The following is a 7235-nucleotide window of genomic DNA, read 5'->3' as shown; positions in this document are numbered from 1 at the left end:
AAAAGTATATTTAATATGAAAACACTTTGGTGACTGTTAAATATTAACAAATAAGTATGATTGATATTACTTTTTTTTTTGATTCAGACCTGGCTTAATTTTTTACAAAGATCATGAAATCCTTTTTGCAAGACTCTTGAAAATGACTCCTACAGAACAACAAAATGATACAAAGAAAACATTTCAACAAAACATTTAACAACCACATTGCTCAGCTATTAAGGACAGAGATCTAGAAAGTAATGCATATTGATTTATTCTGCATCTGTAATTACCTCTGATATCAGTGATTCTTAATATCATGGAACCTCTCCCACAATAAGCATACACCACAAACATTTTGTACATAATCTCACAAGTTCACAGCCCTCCTGAGAGCCTATTCATGGACTTCATTTTCAAAAGTGGTAATGATTTCCAGAAATTGACTCATTTTCTCATGTACATCCTAGAAATGCCACCTTCTTACTATCTTCCACTTATTTTGTGAGCAAATCAATGTTACCAGTTAAAAACTACCTAGAATACCAATGAGCACTAACATATCTGGCTTGAAAACATTTCATTAAACATTTTTGGGTGTTGCTTCCTATCTTTTAAGTATAAAAAAGGCATTTCAATAAAAACAAATATATAATGAAGTCATCTCCCTTTGTGTGAAGAAATATGAATGAACTGTGCATTAATATTTAAAAGCAACGTAGTTCACTGCCAAAACTTTAAATGTCTCAAGAGCACAACAAATTCTGAACACACTAAGATCATGTTGCTACTTCAGTATTCTTGGGAATGGTGAGTGATTAGTTGGTCTATGGTTTAGGATCAGTTTCCATGCTTGTTTTCTTGAGCTTCTTCTACCTCTGAGAGCTTTTCATCATTTTCCAGTGTTTGCTGAAGTTCATGGATGGTACTAAGAAGAACGTGAAACTGTTTCCTTCTCAATTCTAGCTTATCTTCAACACTTTCTTTAATATGTGAAAGATGCTCTAATTCTTTACGCAGAGCCTCTAGTTCCTTTAATGTCTCATGCCTGTCTGGATGACACTGGATCACTTTTGCCAATGCATCATATTCTTGGCGATTTTTTCGTATTCATTTTGCTTGAAGAATTTGCTTTTTGCACTCAGCATTTTTTTCATGTGCTCCAGCAATGCTACATTCTAGTTCTTTGTAAATTTTTTCAAAATCTTCCATTTCTCTGAGATTCATATCATATACCAGCAAAGTTTTGCCCATTGAAAATTCACATTGGGACAGTGTGCTCAGCATACGTTGGTACTGGCTGTATCCCTCTTCCTGGGATCCAGAGCTGTACCATTTAATGAAACTTTTCACCTGCAGATTAATTCTCCGATCATCTCCAGCACCATCTCCATCTATGAGGAGACGCTTCCGTATGACTTCGTCGTCAGTCACGGCTCCCATGGCGTGTGCTGCGGTGGTGGCGGCAGATATTCCTATTTTTAATAAAGACATTTTACCTATTACATTATTTGAAAAGGTCCAAATTGTCAAACCTGCCATTGGCATGTCAGAATTCTGACAAAAGCACAGAAATACCTTGTTCCTATTTATCATGGCTACCACAGGAGAAGTTGGAAAGATATCTCAAATCCAAACTTTCTAGTAGCTAGATGGATTAACATAGTATCTTAAATAGCACTAGGCAAAATCTGCACTATGCTGGTATATGTTACATGTGAGGAAGCATATCAGCCGACCGATGTATTTTAGGTTAAAATTCTCATTGGAGCCATAATTTAAACTAAAGCTTGGTACATAGAGGAAAAAAAAACCCCACACACACAAAGCATAGTACTGTGAGTGTTTTTTTCTTACAACAAAATCGAAAAGTACTAATGCATGCTAGTTTTAGCATAATAATTACATGCACCAGATAATTTAAAGTATTCACAAAGTAACATATGGCTTAGCTGTTCAGCTGCAGTGAAAACGTGGATTTTTAAGAATAAAAATTAGTTTGAAAAGCAGCAGGCAATAGTAGTCTCGAATCCCCTGTATACCCATAAAGTGGAGAAACCATCTGCACTGTGTGCAAGCTGATGACCTTGGATTAATTCTAGCAATGTCATTACCCAATTAGTTGAGGAAGGACAGATACTTGGGAATTACAATTACAGATCCATTAAAATTGTGCAGTGCTTTTATTCTCAATATTTATTAAATCACATCTGTCTGCTAATCATTATATGATGATTTTTTTTCACCTAAAGAGACTCAGTTTGACAGGTAAAACAGTGAGCTGGTCATGAATAGGATAATTATGCTACTTGAGCATACTTCAAGTATTCTGAAGTATGTTCTGAAAAAATAAGTATTGATATCTCCTTTTTAATCTCATGACTTCTTAGATGGTAATGCTTCTATTTGTTTGAATAATCTCCTCAGTGATAATGAACTGTTTTTAACCAAAGAATAAACATACACATACATGCCAAATTATGTTGTAATTTCATGTTTTACTGTTCTACTTGTTCTTATTTTACAGAGACCCTGCTGTGTCTCTAAGGGTCACGTTAAAGAAACCAGTAATTCTTGGACAATAGGCACATTTTAATTTTTGTTTGTTGTTATTTTGTTCAAATGGAAAGTTTAAGTTTTGTAGTGGTCTTAAAACAGAAATTTTCTATGGAGCTGTCTTCTCATCATTTAACTTGAGAAAGCTTTTGACAAGCATGTAATCTGCACAGGAAATCTTACATGTAGAATAAAATATATATTTGTAACATTCATATACACAATGTAGATAAATGTAAAATTAAGACTATATACAAATGCAAAGCAATGTTAATTATACTCTGATTAGAAAGACAATACTAAAACTGTAAAAAAAAATCTCATGGTTTAATATTATACAAGAAAAGTCACATGACAATTGTCTTAGGCTGTATTTATGATATTGATAGGAACATTTTTTCTTCATGTTATACCGTCGTTAGAAGAGATAAATGATTAGCAGTCATTTTTTAATGCTTATATTTGTCTCTACTCTGTGATTACCTTCAGTTGAAGAGCAAGAGTGGCTTTTAAACGCAAGTATTCATTAATTCATTCAAAATGTATTAATGCATGCCTGTGTCATTGCAGTCACAGGTCTACACATTGTAGATAGAGCTGAGAACAACACAGAAGAGAACAAGCAAAGGAGAACCAAGAAAGACTGGTATTCCAGAAGAAATGTGAAGAAATATTTTAGGGAAGAGGAAATGATAAACTTATCAAGTGGTGTTGATAGGCTTGGTAAAATGAGCAGTGAGGACTGACTGTGGGACTTCTCACAGAGAAGGTTATTGGTGACCTTGACAACAAAGATGTTAGGGTAATAGTGGTGGTGAGTAATGACTGGAGAGAATTCAAGAGAGAATTGAAGATCAGGAAGTAGAAACAATCAGTATTGACAACTCTTTTGAAGATTTTATTGTGAGGAGAGATTTTATTGGTCGGTTCTGGCTGCTTTAACAAAGCACCATAGATATTAGGTGGCTTATAAACAACATAAATCTATTTTACAGTTTTGGAGGCTGGAAGTCTGAGATCAGTGTGCCAACATGGTCAAATTCTGGTAAGAGTTCTTTTCTTAGCTGCAGACTACTGAATTTTTGTTGCACCATATGACAGAAAGAGGCAAGAGAGCTTTCCGGTCTCTTTTTATAAGGACACTAATCCCATCATAAGGACCTCATGACTTAATCACCCCAAAAGCCCCACTTCCTAATACCATCACACTGGGGATTAAACTTCAACATATGAATTTGCGGGTACACAAACATTCAGTCCATAACAGTGAGACAGGAAAGAAACGTCAGTATTGGCAGAAGGACATGAGATCAGGGAAGAGCTGGTTGGTTGGTTTTAAGGTGGGAGATGTTAAAGCATGATTTATTTTTAACCTATGATCCAGATGTGAAGGCAAAGACAATGATAAAGTAGATAGCCCAAAATTGTAGGAGCAATGTCTTTGCGTTTGTTCTTAGGATCCAATTCATACATAGGGGTGATTGCCGATTACATCTGGAGTATAGGTAGAGTATGTGGGCACAAATATAGGTTCATTGACTAGTTTGGTGTTTGGCATGAGGTGGAAAATCTCTGATCGTGTCTTTTTTTTCTTCTTTTTCTGTGAAATAAAAATAATGGCATCATCTGAGAGTGAATGAAGTGAATGAATAAGTGATTGAATAAATACTAAATAAGGGATGGGTGTCAAAAATGCAATAAATTCAAAAAATACAAATTAAACTTCTATAAGATGAAATATATATAAAGTGCTGATAAATGCAAAGCAAGAATATTATTGATTGAATTAAAATGTAAGGCTTCTATAAACATAATAGACTTCCTTTATGTAGAATTCAAATCAGTTGAAAGTTCAAATGACTAGTTTATTAGTCTATGATAGGCAATGATAATCACAATGTTCACAATGCTGATTGAGTCTAACATATTGCAAGATTCTCAAGAGCTTTCTAAGTCAATAAGGATAGTTCTGTACAACTTAACTGTTGTGTATTTTATTACATTTTAAAATTTGTTAAATCCAGGACTACAGATTCTCTGTTATTCTAAGCTGCAGAAAGTTCCCTCGGGGAGAGTTACTATTCAGACATAAGGCTTGATCACTCCTGTTAATTTTTAGTTGTCTCCCAGGAGATGGTGAATCTCAAACAAGTCAAGGACTTCAGTTTTAAACCTCTGAATCACTTAATTTACATTTTAAATATGAATCACATTAAAAAATATGTTATCCTTTGAAAAAAGACATTTTTTGTTGATTAAAAAAAATAGAAATGGGGAACAAAGGAAGAAAATATACCCTGAGCCCTCACAAAAAGATAATTTTATTAACATATTGGTATAATGGTAATGTTGGAATGTATTGCCTATGTATGGCTTATATTACATCTATGATTAACTTCTATTAAATTAACATAGTGGTTGGTAGGACTTTGTCATTCTTGGAATGTTCCACCTGTTAATGATCACTAAGAAGTTTATCTCAGCTATCTTAACTTTTCCACTGCAAACAAAGAAAGATCCTCTTGACAATGGCCTTACTGTCAAGACATAAACCTTTGAGCATATAGCAGGTACGTGATTTACAGCAAAATGATCATTAAATAAGAAAAAAAAATAGAAAAGCATAACCAAAAATTAGTACCATATGATTTTATAAGAGATTATAATGCTTATGTTACATAGAATCTTTTAAATTAGAATATGGTATAGTGGAATAAATAACAAACTGCATTTCAATATTGATTCTGCCACTAACTAATTCTGTGACCTTGAGTGAATCATTTAATCTCTCTTAAAATAAGTTCCATCATATCAAAAAGTAATGATATCTAACTCATAATGTGCATGCAGATAATAAATGAAATCTTGTGTCATGTATAACTGTCTGACCCATATTTGTTCCTTTGATTTTTTCATTGAGGTTAAATTGACATGTAATGAAATGGATAAATCTACAATATACAACTCAAGTTTTGATAAATGTGTATAAAACTATAGCCACCACCCAAATTAATCATAGACTTTTCCCATTATTCCAGAAATTTTCCTTATGTGTTTTCTAGCCAATACCCACCAACATATGTAAATATTACTTTTATTTAATTTTTATCTCTGTAGATTGTTTACCTGTTTTTGCTTCATGTATGGCAAGATTCTGTTACTAGATGACGCTTATTTATGATAGTTTTGTACCTTTGATGAATTGACCCTTTATTCATATTAGTGTCCCACTTCATCCCTAATAACATTCCTCAGTTTAAATTCTGGTTTGTTTCCTATTACTCTACGCACTTTTGCTTTCTTTTGATTAATGTTTGCATGGTATATATCTTTTTATACTTTTAATCAACTGTGTCCTATTTAAAGCAAATAACTTATAGACAATAAACCTACCTTTTTCAATTCATTCTAACTCCTTTTGTTTGGTTCATTCAAATTTATTATAATTCTTTTTGTGGTTGCATTTAGCTTACCATTTTATATTTCTTTTTTCTACATTTGTTCTGTTTTCTGTTCCTCCTTTTCTCTTTTATGTGGTAATCAAATATTATTTTTGGTCCATGTAAATCTCTCTGTTGCCTTTTATTTCTAGTTTTTGTATGTTTAACGATGTTCTAGGGATTATAACACATATTCATAATTTATCAAAGGCTTCTCAGAGCTAATGTAAAATGCAAGATTCAAGCAATATCTCCAACCTTTGTGGTATTGTTTATACACACAGACACACACACACACACACACAGACACACACACGCACACAAATGACAAACTCTGCATTAGGATGTTATAATTTTAAACTGTTAGTTACTTTTTAAAAAGGAAATTAAAAGAATAAAAATTAAGACTTTTTAATATATTTTATATATTTGTCTAGGTATTTTCTATTTCTTATATTTTTTGTTCCTTTTTGTAGAGCTGAGATTCCATTTTACAGCATTTCCCTTCAGTCTCAAGAAATTCATTTAGCAGTTTTTATAGTTTAGGTTTTATGAGGATAGATTCAGCACCTGTTTACCTGAAAATATATTAGTATTTTCTCCATTTTTGAATCATATTTAAACTGGATAGATAATTCTAGGTTTATATATATATATATATATTTTTCTTTTCAGCACATTAAAGATATCACACCATTGTCTTTTTTCCTTCACATACTTTGATCAGAATTTAGCCAGCATTATTATCAGTGCTCCCCTATATTTAAAGTATTTGTTGTTGTTGTTGGCATCTTCAAAGTTTTACTCACATTTGGGGTTCTGCGGTTTGATTATAATGTGACTGAATGTGGGTTTATTTATATTTATAAAGCTTGGAGTTCTCTGAGTTTTTTAGATCTATAAATTATATATTCTTTCAACAATTCTTCAAGTATTGTTTTTAGTTTTCTTTCTTTTCTCCTCTTCTTATGGATACACAGTTACATATATTTGCTTGAATTTTTTTTTCAATTTTGTTTCTCTGATGTATACATTAGATACATTTCCTTCTACTATCTTCACATTTCCTCTCTACCTCTCTGTCTCTCTCTTTCTTTGCCAACTTCAGTATTCTCTGAAGCCTGTGAATTCTTAAATTCACATATTGTATTTCCTGTCCCAGAATTTCCATAGTTTCTTTTTATAGTTTCCATTTACCTGTTGAAATTATCCATCAGTTTGATTATTATGACCAGATTTTCCTTCAATTCCTTGAAC

General features: G+C 32.5%; 1 pseudogene; it reads right to left on the bottom strand.

Moving 5' to 3' along the window:
* Positions 1-809: 809 nt before the first annotated feature.
* On the bottom strand, positions 810-1425 carry LOC114903231 (annotated as a pseudogene).
* Between the last annotated feature and the right edge of the window lie 5810 nt (positions 1426-7235).

The sequence above is a fragment of the Monodon monoceros genome, unplaced genomic scaffold, assembly GCF_005190385.1.
Source record: "Monodon monoceros isolate NGI ecotype Baffin Bay Population unplaced genomic scaffold, NGI_Narwhal_1 Super_Scaffold_20, whole genome shotgun sequence".
Classification (NCBI taxonomy): Eukaryota; Metazoa; Chordata; class Mammalia; order Artiodactyla; family Monodontidae; genus Monodon; species Monodon monoceros.
The sequence above is the reverse complement of the archived record's forward strand: the minus strand, read 5'-3'. Positions and strand labels throughout refer to the sequence as shown.